The 22,401-nt window shown below is 41.7% G+C and overlaps 1 long non-coding RNA gene across 1 annotated transcript in view; it reads left to right on the forward strand.

The window, feature by feature from the left end:
- The window catches only part of LOC125109411 (uncharacterized), a 122,869-nt gene that overhangs the window by 78,377 nt on the left and 22,091 nt on the right, over positions 1-22,401 (forward strand). Inside the window, exons 2-3 of the long non-coding RNA XR_007130223.1 lie at positions 8,926-9,170; positions 12,002-12,078. This is a non-coding gene — a long non-coding RNA (uncharacterized LOC125109411). The remainder of the gene's footprint in view (positions 1-8,925; positions 9,171-12,001; positions 12,079-22,401) is intronic.

The raw sequence follows: 22,401 nt of genomic DNA on the forward strand, positions 1-22,401 counted from the left end.
GCACAGATTTCCTGGTTTTAGTTTAGGAACATTCTGGATTTCAGAAGAGAATGAGATTTGCTATCTTGAGGTCCATATTACTGAATAAAGCTAAATTTAGCCAGCAGATTCCCGCCTTATGGCTTTGGCTTTCCTGTTTCCTGGGCCTGGGAGACCATGGCCCTAATGGTGGCAGGAATCACTCTCGTATTTCCTGCGGTGCTCTGTTCAAGGACCCCTCATCAGAGAAGCCTTCCATGACCACTCTAATTTAAGCATGTGCCCCACTCCAGCTGACCCAGAACTTGACCTCTGCCCATCTTTCTTCCTAATGCAAATTGATAGATTTAGCAAATAAAAATACAGTTAACGCTGAATGTCAAAGAACAGATAATTTTTTTAGTAAACGTATGTTCCATGTGGTTTATTTGTTGTTTATCTGATACTCACATTTAACTTGGTGAGCTCAGTTTGATCTGGCAACCTTGTTCATGACAGTACAGCATCTGCTTCCTGATTTTACTGTTGGTCTCATCCTGAGAGAACATGGCCATATTGATTTCCTAGGGCTGCTAGGACAGATTACTGCAAACTTGGTGGTTTGACACAACAGGAACGTACTGTCTCACAGTGGTGGGGGCCAGAAATCTGAGCTAAAAACATCAGCAGAGCAGCGCTCCATCCGAGGACTCTAGGGCAGAAACTTTCCTTGTCTGTTATAGCTTTTGGTGGTTCCTGCCATTTCCTGGTTTGTGGCCACATCCTTCCAATGTCTGCCCGTGTCATCACCTGGCCTCCTTCCCTGTATCTGTGTGTACTTTTTTTCTTTTTTGTCTCTTATAAGGATACCTGTCACTGGACTCAGGGCCCACCCTAATCCAGGATGATCTTATCTTGAGATCTTTAATGTGATTATGTACACAAAGATCCTTTTTCCAAATGGGGTCGTGTTTCCAGGTTTGGGGTTGACACATGTTTGAGGGGGTCAGATTTAGCCCACTCCAGTAGCTCACTGGAGGTGGACAAGTACCTGTTGAATAGATAAGTGGGAAAATCTGCAGAGGTGGGCATTTTGGGTTTCAGTTCTAGTCCACAAACATGTATGCAGAACCTATTGTGTGCTGAGATTAGAAGGGAGCTCGGTATACATTTTTGCTTCACAGTTCCTGGGGGACATTCAGGTGGGGGTCTTCAAACGCTGAGAAATCAAGTTTCAAGTTACACCGCAGGTGTCCGTAGCATATGGATGGTGGTCGAGATATCTGAGCCTGCGTGTGAGGAAGCTGCAGAAAGTTCTAGAAGTGGGGGCGCTGAAAATGGCAGTAAAGAGAGCAAGAGCGCCCATGGGCAGAGGTAAATCCATGTGCTCACATTCCTTCTTTCAATGCCAAGAGCCTACAGTCTCTGTATTCCCAGGCCGGGATCACCTCAGCAGCCAAGAGCTATAACCACAGAAGCCAAGAGAGCCAGCTTGTCAGGAAGCTTTACTTCCTGGTTTGGAAAATTATTTTGACACCTGCTCAGGCCTGAGGAATCCTAATCAAATTTTCCTGCTGCCTCTTACAAACTGGAAACCAAATGGAATTTGCAGGAGCCTAGTTGCCATGAGAAGGCTGTGCCTGAAATCCCTCCTGAGTTTTTGCCAACGCGGCCGTGGTGCTAAGGAGAAAACACAGGGCAGAGCTTTGCTAGCTGGACGCTTGCTGAATTTTTAAAGAACATTCCTAACGAATAAGACCATCATCCCTCCCAAATTAATCACCATGAAAGGATATGTTTGTGTTTCCGGGGCTGTCTTCATGGGAGGGTGATGTCGATGGTCACATGGGTCTCATTCTTAGAAGGGCCTGGAACATTACCAAATGTTTACTGCCCTGTTGTCACCATCTTCAAATGTTTCCTCATGTTTTAACAAGGGACTGCATTTTCATTTTGCATGTGGGGCTCACAGATTATGTTGTCAGTTATGCTTGTTTTTAACAATGTAAGGTTTGTTCAAAATTATTTTGGTATTTTTCACAGGGAACTGCTTTTGGGGGAGAGGATGGGTTTTGTTGTTTGGGCAGGATTGTTAATACGAAGAATGCAGAGGCAGAGCCAGTGGATTTGACTTCAGATCCTGGCATTGCTACTTCTAGCTGCCTCTCCTTTCAGTCTGAGTTTTCTCACCTGGGAAATGTGACTCATATTTCTACCTCATGCGGTTCCTGTGAAGATTAAAAATATGCACATGCGTGTGTAAAGCCCCTGGTTCTGTGCCCGACATAGTAGGCATTCAGTACATGGGTGTGGCTCTCAGATTTACAATCTGTCCAGAGAGGCCAGACAAACAAACCTTTAGTGACATGGGCATCTGGCCTTTATTCAGCAAGCATTCATTGCTTGCCTGCTGTGCCCCCGCTGAATAACCAGATGAAATCCCTGACCTCACAGTGTTTTCCTTGCAGTGTAGGGGAAGACAATAAAACATGTATGCAAATAAATAAATAACGTGATTTCAGGCAGTGATGAATGAGAGGGAGGAAAATAAAACAGCTTGCAGGGATAGGGCAGGGCTGGGGGAGCTCTTCCAGACGCAGGGCATGGGAAGACCTCTGTAAGCACATGACTTGGAGCAGAGAGCTCAGGATGTGATAGAAAGACCCAGCAGATCACACGGAGGGAAGATTCTTGTAAGCACAGGGAACCAGGGCAGAGGCATTAATGTGGAGATGAGTTTGGAAAATGTGGGCATCTCTCCTTCACAACCGTGGCCAGAATATTTGCAGCCAAATATGCTCCTGGGTATAATGGGTTGATTTAATATGTGTTGCTTGGGTGGGACAGTGAACTAGGCTGAGGGAAGAGCTATGGAAACAGATGCCTAATAGTCACGTTCAAAGGAGCAGCAATATCACTGAGGAGACAAATGTAGATGAATAATTCCAGTGAATAAACAGATGGTCTGGGGAGGGTGAAATAAAGTGTTTATTAATGTCAACAGTTCAAATGCAAATATTTTCACGGTGTGGAAGAGCTACTTTTAAGTCCTTTCCTGGACAAGGTTGATGAGATCACTTCCTCAAGGGTTTGAGGTAAACACATCGGAGAGAGAAAAACCCTCTAAAAATGTTGCCTTCTGACACCATCTTGAGTAATTTCAGAGTGCGTGGAAGGAGATCAAAGATTAACGTATTCTGAAAATGCAAATGTGAATACATATAACCCCAAAGTCAGTGGGAGTCCCTGTGTTGCTTAAGGTACAGATGAGAGGGGCGCCTGTGTGGCTCAGTAGGTTAAGCCTCTGCCTTTGGCTCAGGTCATGGTCTCAGAGTCCTGGGATCGAGCCCTGCATTGGGCTCTCTGCTCAGCAGGGAGCCTGCTTCCTCCTCTCTCTCTCTCTTCTGCCTTCCTCTCTGCCTACTTGTGATCCCTCTCTGTCAGATAAATAAATAAAATCTTAAAAAAAAAAAAGATAGAGATGAGATTAGCTCCTACAGGCCACATGGTCATTCTGTGTTTTGGGAGAAGTTTGTGCTTGCTTCAGTATTTCTATAAATGGGGGCGGGGTCTTGTGTTCCACATTCACATCTGCATTTGACTTTTTTTTCTACTAAAGTTCCCAGGAGGCCCTGTTTTTTTCAGTACCTGTACCAGTCAGCATTCTCCAGAGAAACAGAACCAATAGGATATGTTTCTACTGCACCCAGTTTTTAGTAAGATATTTCCCAAATCTCTTCTCTTCTCTCTCTCCCTCTCTGTATGTGTATTTGTGCATCTTCCTATCTGTAACTTGTCACTCATCATTTGCACTAGAACAGCTGACATTGTTTGTGTAAAGTTCAGAAAAACAAAAGGAAAGCAAGTCTTTAAACCAGGGTGTTTGTGATATAGATTTTTATAATGTAGTATAATAAAATTTTTAAATGTGAATGCATGAATATGTCTATATTCATATATTGTTTCATCTTGCTTTTTTTCCATAATGGTGAACTTATGGATTTTGATTTTTTTTTTTACTAAAAATTTTGGATCATCCAGGTATTAAATTTTATATTTTCTTCTTTTGGGTGAACAAGGCTAATAAACAAACAAAATGAAAATGCCATTGTTTATTGAACTACAGATATAAATCTCAACTCCTATGAGATTCTGAAATTGGAGATCTAGTTCAGAGATTATTTGCTCCAATAAACCTTTTCTGGAGATGCTGTATGTAAATTTCTCTTCAGCACAGATTCAAAACATGTACTGCTCCAGGAAATAAACAGAGGTGATTCCAATAGCCAATAAGAGTAACAAATGAATTTACAGTGATGTTAGAAAAACAACCAGGATGACTTTGCAAGAACCTTGCCATTTGTAGAATCTAGAATCATAGTCAAATAATATAATAAAACCACCATTCCTTAGTCACACATTTTCTTGTATTTTAAAGTAGTAATTGCCAAACGCTATATTTATTTATGTTAATACTGATTTTTACTGCTGAAGAGGTCTAGATGTCTTATCTAATCACCTCTCCTGTTGCTTAAAGGGAGATAAATTATAATAATTCAGATCCCCTGTCTCACTCAGAAACTCATCAGCATAGTAAGAGATATGTATAGCAAAAATTTCTTTGACAATTCCTGTATTGACTTTATTATCACGTCACATAGTCATATGTCTGAATAATGTCTGTTATAATTTGCAATAACAGGATTTAAATTGTTGGGTATAGTGAGGTAGTTGATAGCTCTGTCTACGTGAATTTAATGGAGAGGCATCATGTTTGTCAATGAGAAAACTCAATATTGTAAGGATGCAAATTCCCCCAAGTGAATCTATGAATTGACATGTTCATTGGAATCACACTGTACAGGGTTTTTCCACATTGAACATGTTATAAAATTCATTTGGAAGAATAAAAAAGGTCCAAAACAGTTGGACAAACAATAAGAAGGGAAGCATTTCCCTTACTTGAAATCAATCCGTGTTACAAGGTGTAGTAGTTAAATGGTTAAAACTAATAGCTTAATGGTCAGATTTTCCAAAGTGGTTCTGGCATCTGATTTATGCCTCAGGTGCTATAAGGAAAAGGAGGAGCCCGTTGAGGGTGTGAGGACATGGGTGGAGCAGGAAGTACTTAGTGGACAGTTGAGGTTTCCGATAGCTCTCCCCTTACCCAAGGCTTTAGTTCTCAGAGGTCTAAGAGGAACTTAAGCTTATCAGTGCTGGAAGTGGTGTTGATACCAACCCCATGGGCAGTGTGTTGGGAGAGGGAGGGAAAAGACGCTCTTTTTCCTCCATTAGTTAAGATTCTTGACTGTGAACAAGGATGCCCATGGATAGACCCTTGGACTAGTGCTCCCTTCATTGCAACCAAGAGAAAATGAATCTTCCATGGGATCACAGAGCTAGTTTTGCCCCTCCAAGGGGCAAAATTCTGCAGGAGCTTGCCCACCCAGCTGTACTCCCCTGCTCTGAGATCAGCAGCAGCTCCAACCTGTCCAGCCTTTGAACTGGGCTGACAGTTCTGATGAAATGTTGAGCAGCATGTACCCTTGCTTGTTCCTGCAGAGTTTTATTGGCTCTGCAAGTTTTAAAACTCATAAAAGATGTTTTATCAGTGAAAGAAGCTGGCCTTCAGGGAACAGATGATTATGTACGAAGGCATCGTCCCCCGTGGTCTAATAACCATAACCAGTTTTAAATATTACACATCATAATATCAATAAAGCCTCTGTCATTTATTATCTACTCCTCAAATCTTCTCCTTTCAGTAAAAGATATTAGAAAAGGTCAGAGCTGCTGTCAGACCCCAGTGATAAAGAGCAGGACGGTGCTCCAGAAAATGGTAGTTCTCACAGCGTTCAGGACTATAAACTTTTTAAATTGAATTGTAAAAGTTTATCACTAATAAAGAAACTCTTTTAGGTGATTTTAATGTTATTTGGTCGTTTGGAATATTCCACAGATGGAAACAGATGGTAAGGTCATGAAGTGGGTGAGCATTCAGCATTATAAAATGCAAATACATTTTCTCCACGTTAGAGATGCAGCAGTGGAGTCCCGCTAACGTTATAGGTCATTATCTAGTTCCTACAAAGATCAGGTGTTCTAACATGGCAACATAAATAGAGAATGGGCTGAGGTTTCTGCTGGCGGGAAAGGAGCTGAGAACAGCCAACAGAGCTCCTTTTGGTAAAATAAATATATATTTCCCATTTTCTCCTTCAGATGACCTTGACCAATTCCTCTCTTGTGATGGGTAAAGAACCGTTCATCCTAGAATGGAAATTCATTTTTCGCAAAAGGTAATTTAAATAAGGAGATTGGTTTCTAGGAAGACAAATATACTAGATTGTAGACTCCTTGAGGGTCAACTCCTGGCCTTGATTTCAGGGTCATTCACTCATTCATTCAGCAAATAATTAGCGAACATTTACTCTGTGCGAGGCATTGCTGTAGACACGTAGGATATATCAATGAACAAAATGGGGGAAAAGTCCCTTTATGGAATTTACATTTGAACAGGATAGGTGAGGCAAAAAACAATATGTAAATTAGGTAAGTAAGTTAGAATGTTATTGTAAGCAAAATAGTATGTTCAGATGTGGGAAGTGCAAAAGAAAAAAGAAGAGTAAAGCAGATTTGATATGATCAAGATGGCTGGCATGAGGCATGAGAGCCCCTAGAAATTAATTCCTTTTTTTAAAATATTCATCCCGCAGACTTCTTATTTTACAGTGCCTACACATGAGTGTATTTTGAACAATGATTGATTCTGATGAATACACAGCATTGTTGCTTCCTTTTATTCAATCAACCCAATGTCATAAAAATTCTCCTTATCAATGACTATCTTTCTAAAATGTAAATAAATAAACATGGTAGCTAGGGAGGTCCTCTTGAAAAAGGGGCTACTTGAGCAGTGACTTGAAGGAAACAATCCAGAGACATGGGAAAGGCATGCACCTGGCATGTCTGAGAGGTAACAAGGAGGCCAGTATGGCTGTAGAGGCAACAGCAAGTGGGGGAGAAGCGAAGGAAGGCAGAGAGGGAAGAGGTAGCTGGTACTGAATCGTTTATGGCACTGAAGGCCATTGTCAGCACTTTGGCTTTTACTTGAGTGAAATGGGGTGCCTTGCATAAATAGAGAAGTGACATGGCATAACTTATCACCTAAAAGGAAACTCTCTTAAAAAGACATCTGCACTCTGACATCATTACAGCATTACTTACAATAGCTAAGACTTGGACGACATGGACAGCAAAGTAAGTGTCCATCAACGGATGAATGGATAAAGTAGATGTGATATGTATCTCACATATTATTAAACTACAGAAAGAAGGAAACCCTGCCAATTGTGACAATACAGACGGATCTTAAGGGCATTATACTAAGTGAAATAAGTCAGAGAAAGTCAAATTCTGTATGATCTCACTTAGAGATGGAATCTAAGAAACAAAAGTCATAGAAGAAGGGCAGATTGGTAGTTGCTAGAGATGGGAGGTTGGGACTAGGGAAATGGGTGAGAGAGGCCAAAAGTCCTAAGTTCTATGGTGATTAAGTTCTGAAGATTTAATGTGTAGCATGGTGGCTATAGTTAACACAACTGTATTGTACATTTGTAAGTTGCTATGAGAGTAGATTTCTTTTAAAGATTTTATTTAATTGAGAGAGAGAGCATGAGAGAGAGATCATAAACAGAGGGGACATGTAGAGGGAGAAGCAGACTCCTTGATGAGCAGGGAGCCCAGTGTGAGACTCGATCCCAGGACCCTGGGATCATGACCTGAGCTGAAGGCAGACACTTAACTGACTGAGCCACCCAGGGGCCCTGAGAGAGTAGAACTTAAAAATTCTCATCATAAGAAAAAATTGTAACTATGTGTGGTGGTAGATGTGCAATGAAACTTACTGTGGTGACCATTTTATAATATATACTTGTATCAAGTCATTATGTTCTACAACTAAAACAATTGCGATGTTATATGGCAATCATGTATCTGCAAACTAGAAAGAAAAAGAACCCTCTGGAGACTGGGTCAGAAAGACACTGTTAGCAGGCAGGAGGTGAAGAGAAAGACCAGCGAGGAAACTATGTCAGCAATCCTGGAGAAATGAGGATGCCCAGACCAAGTGGGGCATCGGAGATGGCGGGAGGTGATCGGACTCACTATGTCTGACCCCAGAGCTGAGAAGAGTTCCTGTGGATTCTGTGTGCACTGCCTCAGGAAGGAGGAACCAGGAGGAGCTCCAGTTCTTGGCCTGACCAACTGAAGGCAAGAGCTGTCCTTTCCCTGAAGACGGAAGGCTGCAGGAGGAAGTGGTTCCATTTCCATTTTGGACAAGTTGAGTTTGAGGGGACTATTCGTTATCCAAGCGGAGATGCCAAGTAGGTAGTTGGGTATCTGGCAGCATCATGAATTTGTGAGGTCTGGCCTAGGGATATGAATTTGGAAGTGATCAGCACATCTGATATTTAAATCTAAGTATCATCTGATGTCTGATATTTAAGCTATGAGACTGGATGCGATCCCTACAGGCGTGTGTGTGCAGAGAGAAACAGGAGGTCTCAGAAGTGACTTGGTGACGAGCTCAGTGAAAGTGGAATGCATAAACAAAAGTGGATGAGTCATAACAGAAATTAGCGCATTTCTCCGGAAAATGGCAACTCAGAGAAATAGCCCTAGATATGTAGTTCATGCAAGCAACACCGTAGAGTTGTTTATAACTTGAAATGTGGCTTCTTCTAGGTCCAGGGTAGAAGTGGGGACCTGATGAAGAAGGTCACAGGGAGAGGAGAGAGTAACCACAGTTGCGCCATATTTGTTCACTCATTATGTATGCCTTCCTTCCAGCAGAAACAATTTAAGGGTCTAGTATGTGTCGGGCATTAATCGCTAATGTTGGGCACTTACAGGGTTTTGCCACCCACCATCAATTTCTTCTTTCTGACCATCTTAATTTCCTTCTAGGCATTACTGTTGCCAGCTGTGGGCCACCCTACAGAGGCAGTGAGCCCACAAATCTGTATGACACGGGTACTGCCAAGAGGCCAGGCATGTGACGTAGGCTGGGCCAACTAGACTCTACACCAGCGTTTTGGCCTTTCAACAATGGAAGAAGAAATGACTAGTCAGTGATCCAAGAGAGTAGAATTCAAGTCACCGTCGGAAACCACACATATAACTTTGAACTTTCTAATAGCTACCAAAACAAGGTAAGAAGAAACAGGTCTAGCTAATTTTAATTCTATATCTTATTTGACTCCATGTCTCCAAAAATATCATCAATTTGTAAATATTATAAAAATTATTTACAAAATTTTATATTATTTTCCTTGTACGGAGTCTTTGGAATTGGATACATGCTGTACATTTACGGTGCAACTCTTTTCGGACCCACAATATTTCAGCACTTGATCGCCACATGTGGGGTGTCACTGTGTTGCAGAGGGTAGGATCTGAGTTCATTCATTTCAGCAGCAGCTCACTAAGCAGACGGAACCTTCTGCAGGCTCTCAGCAGCAGGGCTTGCTTCTTGACCCTCTAGAGCTTCCTCAGTCTTTGGGAAGCCCACTCCACAGTGTCCTCCGTCCTGATAGGGGCAAGTCAGTATGTTTCCAGCAGCCTGGAATGCAGTTTCTTTTGCTTAAGGTTGCTAGAGTAATTTCTTCTTACTTACACTCAAAGAAACCTCCCTGCTCTACTCCTTTGTTGGAAAACAAAGAAGGATGTGTGCTGGATCCAGACTTTTAACAAGGGTGGAGTCAAGAGGATTACACCTTTAAGAAGGATAATGTGAATCTGCATGGGTTTGGATGGGAAAAAAAAAATCTCCAAAATAGAGCTTTGGGTGAAAAGGCAAAGATGCATAAAATGTGTATGGTATGGTCCTCTTTGTATAATTTCTTCAAAAGCCATGCATGTGTGTATATACACACATAAAATTATTACATGGAAAGGAACAAACTTGCAGAACAGGGTGACCTTTAGAGAACATGGATGGGCAGTGGGGAACATGTAGGTTATGGGCAGAATTGTGCCCCCGCAATCGTGTATTGAAGTTCTAACCCCCAGTACCTCAGAATGTGACCATGTTTGGAAAGGGGTCTTTGAGGAGGTAATTAAGTTAAAATGACATCACTTGAGTGACCCCTTATCCAATATGACTGCTCTCCTTGCAAGAGTCTGAGATTTGGATGTACTATATACGATAAAAGAGAGAGAAGGCATTGTGAAGACACAGGAAGATGACCATCTCCAAGCCAAGGAGAGAGACCCAGAGCAGACTCTTCTCTCACGGCCCTAGAAGAGCCCAGCCCTGCCAGCACCTAAATCTTGGACTTCTAGTTTCTCTGTAACTGTAAGAAAATAAATTTCTCTTGTGGAAGCCATCTCGTCTGTGACCCTCTGCTGTGGCAGCCCCAGAAAACTCATACCAGGAAGTAGTTAAAGGAGAGGTGGACTTCTACTTACTTTAATGGTTTCTGTTCTAATATTTTTACATGTACTTCGACATAAATATCCAAAAAAATGGAAATATTACAAAAAAAAAAGACTCAGGTCCTCCCTTACCTTCCTGTGTCTCTCTGTTTCCTTCTTTGTATACATTCCCTTCTTGAAATTTCACCACACATAAAGCAAATTCCTAGGACCCTTACATCTCCAAAGGAAGGTAGAACTTATGACTTAACTCTTCCTTGTTCAGTTAATGTACTTGCCTGTCTTTTTAATTGTGGGCACACCATGATGTCCATTGGAATGATTATGGAGACATCTTTATTTGGTTTCACTCTCTGTTCTCTTGTCAAGTTCTTTATTATACCTTTATGACGTTCCTCATCTGGAACTACGTAAGTTACAGGTCTTTGCTTGTAGGTAACAGAATGTATACCTTATAGTCTTAAGCGGAAAAAAAAAACAACAATTCATTGAAAGGCAAGAAGGGACCTAACAGGTTCCAAAGAGAAGCTCTAGAAGCAGGTTTGGGAAAAACAAAAAACAAAAACAAGAAGGAATAAACTTCATGGGGGGAGGAGAGTCATAGCCAGAACTGATGGGCCACCAATGAAGTTAATCAGCCTATGCTTGTTTGTTTTGTGTTTTGTTTTGTTTCTGAATCCTTTTCTTTAGGATTCCATACTCAAAGGAAAAAAAGTCTAATGAGCTTAAGTTGCCTCATACACCCATCCCTTAATCAGGAAAGGCAAGGCACTTTCCCCAGCAGGGAAAGTGTTCGATGTAAGGCAGATCCAATGTGCTTTTGCCAGAAAAAGGGGATTCTAAGTAGCGAAAATAACATATTTCTTGGATGATAATTGATTTATTTGTTTATTCCACACCAGAGGCCATGTTCAGGAAGGTCTTTCCTATAGCATCATCTCCTAAAGGGCAGAGTTGGATTTACAATTTTCTTATACAACATCCAAGATGATGAGTGATTGATAGGTGTCCAGAGTTATAATGTGAAGTAAATTCTATTACATTGTGCCTAGATAGCTTTCTTTATGGTTGTTGTAAGGGTTCCTTCTCTAGGTTTTGCCTCTTACTAGAAAGTTGGTCTCCCCTTTCAAGGTAGTGATCACTCTGTTGACCAGACCTTACCTCATTTTTTTAGGTAATTGAAAAAATCTATCCAACACCCTCATCAGTTGGCGGGGGGGGGAGGGGGAAGGGAAGTAGACTCTTAAAATCCTTGCTTTCATCCATGTATTTACAGATCCAGGGAAGGTTTGAGTTAATCTCTTTAGGAAATAAATTTTAGAAATATTTCTTAAAGTTTAGAATTAAGTTATTCAAAGGTATGTATAATTATGGCCTAAACAATCAATTTCATTAACTCCGGTAGCATATTACATGGATTTGGGCTATGATTATGAAATCACGGTTTTATTTTTCCCTAATTAGATATTGAAGTTTAGGTCTAGATTTTAATCATACTCCCCCAGAGTAACTTTGGTTGAGATTTTGTGATGCAGTGGAAACAATGTGAGCTCCTGACCTTGGGCAGACCGGTGTATGCTCCACGTAAAACCAGTTCTCCTTCCAGGTGTGGAATCCATACCAAATGGGAATTGCAGGGTGCGGGCCTTCTGGAAGAGAACATGTTAGCAAAACTCAACAAAAGTAAGTGCTTTTTCATTCGTGCTCCTTTAAAAAAAAACTTTTTAAATTCTTTTTTAATTGAAGTGTAATTAATATACAATGTTACATTAGTTTCAGGTGTACAACAGAGCGATTTGACAGCATTATACATTACTCACTGCTCACCACGCTAAGTGTAGTCCCCATCTGTCCCATGCAGTGTATTTTCATGTCCCTATGCTATATTTTCATGTCTGTGACTTATTTATTTGAGTGGCTGTACTAGAAGTGGCTATACTAGAAGAGAAAGGGGCAAGACAGTTGCAGGCTCATGACTTGAATTGGGATCTGAATTCAAATCTGAAATCTGCCCTATTCTAGCCACACGACTGCAGGTAAGTTTCTTAAATTCATGGAGCCTTCGTTTCTTCATCTGTAAAATGGGGCTAAACTATCTATTTCTTACTGTGATCTTTAGGGTCAGATGAAACACTTGAGGTGTCCATTTCCTGTGCATCATGAATACTCAATAAGTTGTAACCATTATGATTTGGCAATGAACATTTCACGTGACTGACTCATTTCCCTTCTGTAACCCATTTAAAGCAGCTTAATGAGTACTGGTTTGTTTAATCTGTGTAGGTCTGTTTGGTTTGTATGAATACAACTCGTTGCGTCCAGAAAGCAGAACAAATCCTATAACCCACAATTTCCTAAGACGCTTCTAGAACACTAGCCAGCCATACAGTGTAACAAAATGGGTCATCAGGAACATGTTTTCTGTTCAAACAGATTTGGGTAAACCTTAATAAAAGTCAAACTGCTGTTTATTGCAGGACTTTTCAGAGCCTTTAAAATGCTATCCTGCATTGTGACTTTCCAGAGGCAAATAGTACAGACAAATTTCCTAACTTTCTTGACCAAAAATAAAATAAAATAAAAACACATTAACACGAAGTTAGTATATTCAGAAAGAAGGGATGCCATAGCTGTTACCAGCCACTTGCCAAGTGGCATGAGAGGTATTCACTGCAGACAATCCAACTTGCCTAGAGCGGCCATTGGGAATGTAATCTAGTTCCTCTTGAAAGCAGAATTTTTTTTCCCCCAAAATTGAGTTGTAGCCTATGAGGGAGAAACAAATTGCCACCCCACTGTTCACACTTCTGCTCTGTCTGTAAATGTTAGGAACTACCATAAAAAGACATTTGAGTTCCTGCGGCAATAAATACACAAATACAGATTTTCTCCAAATATGGCTAGGGCATCATTTTCCCCCCTTTTACCACCTCAGAGTCCCTAAACAGGTTTGAATCTGTTGACAAAGCTTTTTAAAGCCATCTAGCTGACTTTCTCTTTCATATGCTAGCAATCTGTTCACTCTATTCCCAGGGAACTCAGATGGAGCTCTCTCTCTTTCCTCCACTCTCTCTCCCTCTGCCTCCCTCCCTTACTCCTTCCTTTCCTGGCTCTCCCTTTCTCCCCCTTTCTTATTTCTGGGCAGACTTGCCCCTGGATAGACAAATTGTAACTCATTCCTTTATTGGCACTTAAGCACCAGAATTTAGTCAATCCCACTCTATGCCATTGGCTAAGTAATTACTTGGAATTTGTTACCCGCAGTTTAACTCTGTTCTCCGCCCACCATTGATACCAGAGGAGTTTTACCTGCAAAAGAACGAGGTCCTATTCTCTATGCACGAAATGTTCTGGTTTTCCCCAGACTTCTGTGCCCGAGTGAACCTCAGGCAAAAAAAGAAAGTTCTGCACATCCATCAATATTGAGAAGGCTGTGACGTTCCTATCTAGAGCTGAAGCTGGAGATTGAACATGAAAGGGAAAAAAAATCTTGTGGCACATAAGGAATTGCGTGAAGCTTGCACTCAAGGTCGAGGAGGATCATTTTCTAAGGTTTACGTGATGCTGCTTGGGCAAGATTTTCTTTAGCCTCTTGTACAGTCTTTAAATTAAATGATACTATGCACATTTTCAGGATCCTAATGGTGATAGGCATGAAGGTGATAGTCATGTCTTCATACTTATGGGGACAGCAATTAGAGCTTTGCAAAAGTGAGGCAGAATTGGGGAACACTGCCGTCAGGATTGGTGATGTAAAAGCAGTTTCTGCACCATAATGTGAGTGTCTGTGCTCCCACTCATGTACTTCTAGGACCTGGAGGCTTGTGGGCACACAGTAAGGACCCAATACCTGCTTATTTAAGGAAAAAAATATCTTCAAAGAGGCAGCTTCCACCGTCTATCTCTGGTCCCCTCTATCTATGGAGTTGAACTCATGGCTAAGTTACATCATGACTAAGAGGCATGGAATCCTACTTAACACTGGCCTTGGAGTCAGAGGGTCCTGTCCCATCTGTGTGGCTTTGTGCAAGTTACCGAGTCTAAACCTCACCCTCCTGATCTCTACGGTGGAGACGGTGGTCCCTGAGACATCTTCAGAGCAAAGATTGGTTAAGACAAGGTATGTCAAACCTTTGACTACACCTGGCTTATTGGAACCCTTCACTAAATATTAATATGTTGATGATAAACTTTGTATCCTATCAGTTCAAAAAGAGTAGGTCTTCAGGTAGAGGAGTATAGAACCAGATGCTAGGCAGTATAAATTTTATGTACTATATACTATATAGACTAACTTATAAATGCAGGCACTGGGTCCAAAATCAGATGTGGCGCTACATGGCACTGTCCCTCATCCTCAGCCCTACCCAGCACTGTGGGAAACACCAGGACCACAGTTGATCAGGCATCCCATAGAGAGTCATATAAATAATCATTTCAAAAGATTGCTATGGGTCAGTGATTTTCAACCAGAGAGAAGTTTGTCCCTCACCCCAACCCCAAGAATGCTCAGCAGTATCTGGAGTCCTTTTGGGTTGTCCCAGCTGTGGGGAAGGTGATGACAGAGTGCGCTCTGGGCTTCTGATGGGGAGGAGGGCCAGGAATGAGAACGATCAGTAGCGTCCAAACTTGGGAGCTTGGGTTTTAAAAACATGTGACCTTTTAAAGACTCCATCAGAGTCAACACTTCTCAAGGATAAATGATTTATGAAATTATTTTCAGAGTTTGGAAAAGGGTTCAGTCTATGGCTCAGTTTGGCTGTGAGAACTGGGGAGCAAGATGGTTCTGGGGAGCCCAGATCTGTTACACTTCTTGGGGCCCACTGGCTGGGCAGCCGGGCCAATGCAGACAGGTGCGGCCTTATGAAAATATGCCTTGAGCAAATATTCTGCTTGGGAATGTTTATAATAAGTCATTTTAAAATAGTCGAATGCCCTGACTAGCAACAAAAATCCCAATTTACCCAGATTCCACTAAAAATAGGAAGAGCCCATTGCATTTAGGCAGAGTTATTTCATTAGTGGGTGAGGCAGGCAGAGAAAATAAATTCTAGGGAATAACAATACTAACAACAACAACAACTCTCATTTGTTGAGCTTGGGCACCATGTTACATGCTGTGGTGGAGAGTGGGATGAGGAGAAACTTTGGGTCTGGAGTCCTACCCCAGCCCTATCACCGATCAGCTGTGGGAGTCTGGGAAATTTATTTCTTCCTTTCTGCTGCTTATGGTTTTGTCTGTAAAATGGGAACTGTAGTAATATGTGCCTCATGGGATTGTGGTGAGAATTCAAAAGAATAAAGTCTCCAGGACACTCAGCACAGTGACTAACACATATGCTTTTAGGAAATGTGAAGTAATTCTCTTTGGAATAATCCTTCCAAAAACTGTGGAGATATGTAAAGATGAGAATATTGAGAAATGGGAAAACTGTCAGAAAGAGATGAAGAGAGTTGTCTAAATTCCCGCAAGTAGTGAGTTGCCAAGCTGGGTGGAATTCCAGAGCCCACTTGGTAACCCTCGACGGGGAAGGGTGTCCGGTGCGTCTAAGGACACAGCACATGCCTGTCGAGGAAAGCTCTCCTCCAGTGTCTCTTCAGTGATGGACATTTTAAGCTGATTTTGCCCTTTATCACCCTGCCACCGTTGCTGCCATCCCAAGAATGGGTTCTCAGGTCCCCAGCAGGTGCATTAGATCATTCAAATAATGTAAATGGTGGATTTCACACTTGGAAAGTTGCCCTTGGAGAAATAGTGAAAGGTGTGTCAGTGCTTCCATCAAGAACTAGTTCTCAGCAGACCGGAGTGCCATCGAGAAGTGCGTCTCTGCCCTGATCACACTGCCTGGACCTTGTCACGTAGCTTCCTTCAGGTGCTCTCACTGGAAGAGGCCTGGAGGGAGAGACAAGACTGTGGGTTGCCAGCAAGATTAGGAAGGGCCCACAGTGTGTGTGTGTGTGTAGGTGTCTGTGTGCAGTTGTGTATATGTTTGAGTGTGTATGTGCACATGTTTGAGTGTTCATGTTGGTATGTACTTCTGTGTGTGCCCGCATGTGTGTGTGTATGTGTATGCAAGTGTGTGTATGTGGCATGGGTGTGCATGTGAGCATGTGTGAATGTGTCTGTGTGTACCTGTGTGTGCCCATGTGTGAATGTGCCCATGTGTGAGTGTGTATGCACCGTTTATGCCTCTTTGTGTGTGTGTGTGTCTGTATGAGTGTGTATGGGCTTGTGCTTCTGTGGGTATGTGTATGTGCCTGTGTGTGACTGTGCTCAGAAAGGTTATTGTCAAGGTTTGCTTCAGAATTTGGTTTCCTGTTGCCAAATGTAGGATGTTTGGGGAAACGCAATCTTTTCCCCTCCTATGTGGCGACTGGGAACAAAATTGGGTGCTGTTGACTTGCAGTTAGAGCCTCCTCCTTTAGGGGAACAAATTCTAATAACTCTTCACCCGACAGCAGTCAGAATTGGGGTGGAAGATGAAATACTTGCAGGAACTCAGAAATTGCCCTTCTAATGTATGTTGAGGGTCATGTGAAATGAAATTGCTCTTTCTCAGGTGTATTTACATCTTCCGGTTTACATGTTCCATCCTGCAAGGATTCACGGAGCTCGCAGTGACAGCCCATCAGTGGATTAAGGCAGTGTGACTAAGAAATGGTTGGGGGACCCCTGGGTGGCTCAGTTGGTTAAGCATCTGCCTTCAGCTCAGGTCATGATCTTGGGATCCTGGGATGCAGCCTCATGTCAGGCTCCCTGCTCAGTGCCTCTCCCTCTGCTCATGCTCTCTCCCTCCCTCAAATAAATAAAATCTTAACAGCAACAAAAAGAAGAGATGGTTGTGTCAAAGACCTAATCTCTCAACTCTGATCAGATCTGCTGTAAAGTCCTGCCCATACTGAGAAGATAGGCATTTGAGGAAGAAGAGAGTTTTTTACAATTTCAGGGAAATCTATAATATCCAATGGCACATCTGGGCTTTATATTTGACTTTTTCTAAATATGAAATTAACAAAAATAGCTGCAATCCTACTACACACAGCTCTCAAATAGTTGACGATGATCCGTATAATGGAAGTTGTCATATTTATCAGGACTAGCAACAGTTACCATATAATTATTTGCCAACTCTGAGTCCACTGTGACTGACTCATTTTTTAAAGTATGTGAAATCAGACATTTCAGAGACTGTCAAAAAATGCCACCACTGTAAATTTTCTTTCGCTTAAGGGCACTAGTGAAAAGGCGTGGTGCCACATATGGATTTCTTTGAGTTTGGAAGTCTGCCATCAGCAAGGATAGGGCCACCCATGGATTTGCTGCTGCTGTATCAGATTGGAGGAAAAATTGAATTATAAAGAACATTGTTCACAGGTTGTAACTTCCATTGAAATGGTGACTGCTTAAAATTTGTCAGTGTTGAAGTCCTTCTACTTTTTTTTTTTTAAAGGCACTTGCCATTTTTACAGATTGAAACATCAAAGAGCATGAATTAGCTGCAAGAAGACATTAACCACACTGGTATTCCCCAAAGGGGTTGATGCCAGAGAAGAGTTTAGATGCATGGTTCTCAACCCAGTACAGTTTTTCCCACTCAGGAAGACATGGCAATGTCTGGAGACATTTTTGCTTATCACAACTTGGGCAAGGTGGTCCATTGGAATCTAGGTAGGGGATAGTGCTAACCATCTCCCAATGCATATGATGGCCCACCTGCAACACAGAGGTGTCCTTCCTCATGGGTCCTTTTGATCCTGAATTTATCATAGATACCAGAGATGGGTAGGCATGCCTGTTCACATAGGTAACTTAAGGCTAAATAATAACCTACTGTGTTAATTGACTTGGGCTTCCACAACAAAATATCATAGATTGAGTAGCTGAACTAGCAGAAATTTATTTCTTATAGTTTTGGAGGCTGGAAGCCTGACACCAGAATCCTAGTATGGCTGGATACTGGTGCAAGCTCTCCTGCTGGCTTGTTGATGGCTGCCTTCTTGCTGTGTGGTCACTCAGACTTTCCAAGGTGTGTACACTCAGAAAGGGAGACAGAGACGGCAACCCTCTGCTATCTCTTCTTATCAGGGCACTACTTCCATCATGAGGACCCCATCCTCATGGCCTCATCTACCTCTAATTAACCCCTTAAAGGCCCCATATGCAAATATCTTCACATTGAGGATCAGGGCTCTGCTATGGTCTGAATTGTTTGTATCTCCCCCCCAAATTCCTCTGTTGAAATCCTACCCCTTAAAGGTGCTGATATTAGTAAGTGGTACCTTAGGGAATTGACTAGGTCATAAGGGTTGAGCCCTCATGAGTGGGATTGGTCTCCTCATAAAAGAGACTCCACAGAGCTCCTTAGCCCCACCCAGGGAGCATAAATGGGTTCTAATCAAGGGCATCCCCTATCTCCTGAGTAAGGAGCCCACACAACATGATCATCTGGATTTTAGAGAAATTACAGATTACCAATTCAACTGTACTCTTCATTCCTGCTTTTTTTTTTTTTTAGTAGAAAATGTGTACTATAGTTATCTTGTCCCCACTGATAAAAAGTGTGGCTATTTTCCAAAGAACAGAGGACAGTTACACTCCTCAGCAGAGGAATGGTGTGGTCTGGGTTGCAGTTTGTAAAGGTCTTTCTGATTTCTCTGTGGGGAAAGATTCACTCTTGTGTAATCAAGAGTGAACGTGCTGAGAAGTCCAAAGACTCTCGCCACAGTCCAGATGGGAAATGATGACAGGGGCAGCCATAGAGATGGAGAGAAGCAGGGGATTTCTGAGATACATTTACAGATCAACATGACTGATGATAGAAAGGAATCAAGAACTCCATGACTGGCAGGTGGATAGAAGTTTCATTCAACAAGATGGCGAAGTCTGGGGGAGGAAGGGACCTTGAGTATATATATATACTGTGTGTGTGTGTGTGTATATATATATATATATATATATATATATATACCTGTGATGAAGGACAGGGTAAGGGCTCGAATCAGAAACTCTGCATTCAGTGCACTAAGTGGAAGATAGTAGTTGAATGTCAAGTAGTCTTCAGGTGTACAGATGTGTCTGGAGGTCAGAGGAGGGCCATAGGTAGGAGACTAGTATTTGAGCATCGTAGCACATACACAATATTTAGGAATATGGCTTGGATAAGACTTTTCTAGTTAGAAAGCTAAAGAAGAGGGCTGATGGTGAATTCCCAAGGCACTGCCCTGTTTGGAGGTCAGGTAGAGGAAGAAGTTGAGAAAGAAGCCCAAGAGAGGTAGCAAGAAAACAGACATGAAGAAAGGAGAATGTCTTGGAAGGATAGAATGGGCACACTCTGTCAACTGCTACTGAAGGACAGAGAAGGGTCCAGAATCTTTAGCAACATGGACATCTTCAGTGAAATTGATCACACAATTTCTGTGGTGTCTTAGAGCAGGAGCCCAGGTCAGCATTATTTGAAGATGAAATGAGATGTGAGGAAAATTTGCTTCAAAGTTAACACTCATCTTCTGTTATCCATCAGCATCCTAGACTTTCTTGTATCAGTAATATTTGAGACTTATGGACTTGCAACACTAATAATCAAATTTAAATTTGTCCAGCTGATTTTGTATGTGCAGGGCACATGCTGGTAAATACCTTTCAGTTGTTCATTTATCCTTTTTTTTTTTTCCTCAACAAATATGTATGACATCTGTCGCACAGGTTTCATGATGGGTGCTTAGGGTTACAGAGGTGGAAGAGACATATAACTTCCCTACCCTTTCAATCATTGTCTTAGACAAGACAAAAGAAAAAAGAATAAACCAACAAATAGCTGTTTAAGTTGAATGAGCTCCTTGGAGGAAACAAACATGGTGCCTGCCTCGTGAACATTGGGTGGGTCCATTTTGGATGGGTTGGTTTACAGAAGGGCCATCTGAGGAGGTGACATTTTAGGTGGAAACACGAATGATGCAAAGATCCACCACGCTGGCCGATGGAGCATAGCTTTTCAAAAGGCCCAGCCCAGCAGGGCCAAGAGTCTGCAAATACCTTGAGTGGGTGAGAGCTACCATATTGTGGGAAGCAGAGCGCACAAGGGGGCAGGCATATGGTGGTGCTGGACAAGTATGCAAGGACCAGAATATGCAGGGATTTGTAGACTTACACCGAAGATCTTTCCCAAGTTGCCTTCCTGACTATGTCTTTGAAAAAGTGTTCTGTGATCAGACAGAACTGTTTCCCAGCACAGTATTTCTAGACAGCATCTTAGTAATTCATATTTAAAAAAATCTTAAGACACATGCATACTTTAGTAATTCCATTTCTAGGAATTTATGTTAAGGAAGTAACTTTCCATATGCATGCATTTTTGTCTAGAAAATTTGCTTGTATCTCTGCAATTCCTTGAATTCTGTGCTGAAAGCCAGTAGATTTTATGACATGCAATTTATACCTCATGAGAGCTGATTTTTTTAAAAGATAAGAATGATATGACAAAATATTAAAAATAATGTCATGTTCATCAATATGAGAATGGCTAATATGTTCTGATCCATCCATGCACTCCAATTATACAATCGTAACTATTGCTGGTAGTTGTTTTACTGACATGCAAAATAGCTACGATATTTAGTAGTAGATAAAAATGAGTCAAACACAGTAAATATAATTTTATTTTAATTTATATTAGAAAGATAGGGTGTCTGGGTAGCTTGGTGTCTGCCTTTGGCTCAGGTCATGATCCCAGGGTCCTGGGATAGAGCCCTGCACTGGGCTCCCTGCTCGTCAGGAAGCCTGTTTCTCCCTCTCCCACTCCCCCTGCTTGTGTTTCCTCTCTCGCTGTGTTTCTGTCAACTAAATAAAATCTTAAAATCAGTCAATCAATTAATGAAACACATCCTATAGATACACATAAAAAACTAATATTAAAAGTCATTTTTCCTGAGTGCCGGGATAATGGGTAATTTTTACTCATTTCATTATGTTTTCCTTTGTTATCCCACATTTTTTGCTCTGACCATGAAGGACTTTGTGATTGGAAAAAACACTAAAGTTATCACCATGTTTAAGCAAGACAAAAGTTAACAGACAACAGAAAAAGATCTTTTCATGATTAAGAGCTAGAGCCTCGGGACGTCTCTGGAGACCACTGAATCCAGCCCCCACCTCATTTCGGAAGAAATGAACATTAGAATTAACATCAGCTGTGGTGACCAACTGTTTTGGAAAACAGGCCAGATGGTGCTCATCGTCCTTCTCTAGTGTGCTTTGAGGGGGTATTATTGGCCTTCTTAGAGCAGCAATTACAGAACATCTTTGCAGCTAGGTCATTCCAATTACCTTCTAGCAAAGGTGCAAGATATTTTAAAAATTTCTCACTATCCCACAGTTTGTCTTTGCCATACAGGATGAATTTGTCCGAAGGAGGTCTTGTTTATGTCCTTGAATTTTTCTTAAATAGGGTGCATTGAATTATGCAACCACGTCCTTCCTCATTTGAGTGGCTGATCATGCGGGCAGTAGAGCCTGATTATGAACCTGCAGTTTGGACAGGTGAATCTTGTGATTACATATGTCCACAGGCAGTTTAGCTCCATGTTCGATGGCACAATTAGGATAGATGAATAACGAAAGTTGCATTGCAAGGCAAATGGCATTTCCAAAGTTTCCTAAGAAACCGGTGTACTGAAAGGGTACCACACGTTCAGACTTTTAATTGGCCAAACATGAGTACTCATTTTTATTTTTTAGAGCCAAATGGAAAAGTCCATAGCAAAGACCTTACTCCAATACATATTACCTTGCATTTTTATTGTAAAGCTAAAAACAACACTCAAGCCAATGTAGACTAGTAGTCTTTCCTCAGTGTTTCATCTTCCCTGCATTATTCGTGTTGGGGATTGTCCCTGCCACACATGGTCTGAATATTGGAGACCTGGAGATGCTAAGCAGCTAACACTCGACATGGTTTTTGACGGGCAACTGTTCAACAGGTATGTTTCGAACATCTACCTCGTAAAATG

Source organism: Lutra lutra, chromosome 9 (assembly GCF_902655055.1).
Source record: "Lutra lutra chromosome 9, mLutLut1.2, whole genome shotgun sequence".
Classification (NCBI taxonomy): Eukaryota; Metazoa; Chordata; class Mammalia; order Carnivora; family Mustelidae; genus Lutra; species Lutra lutra.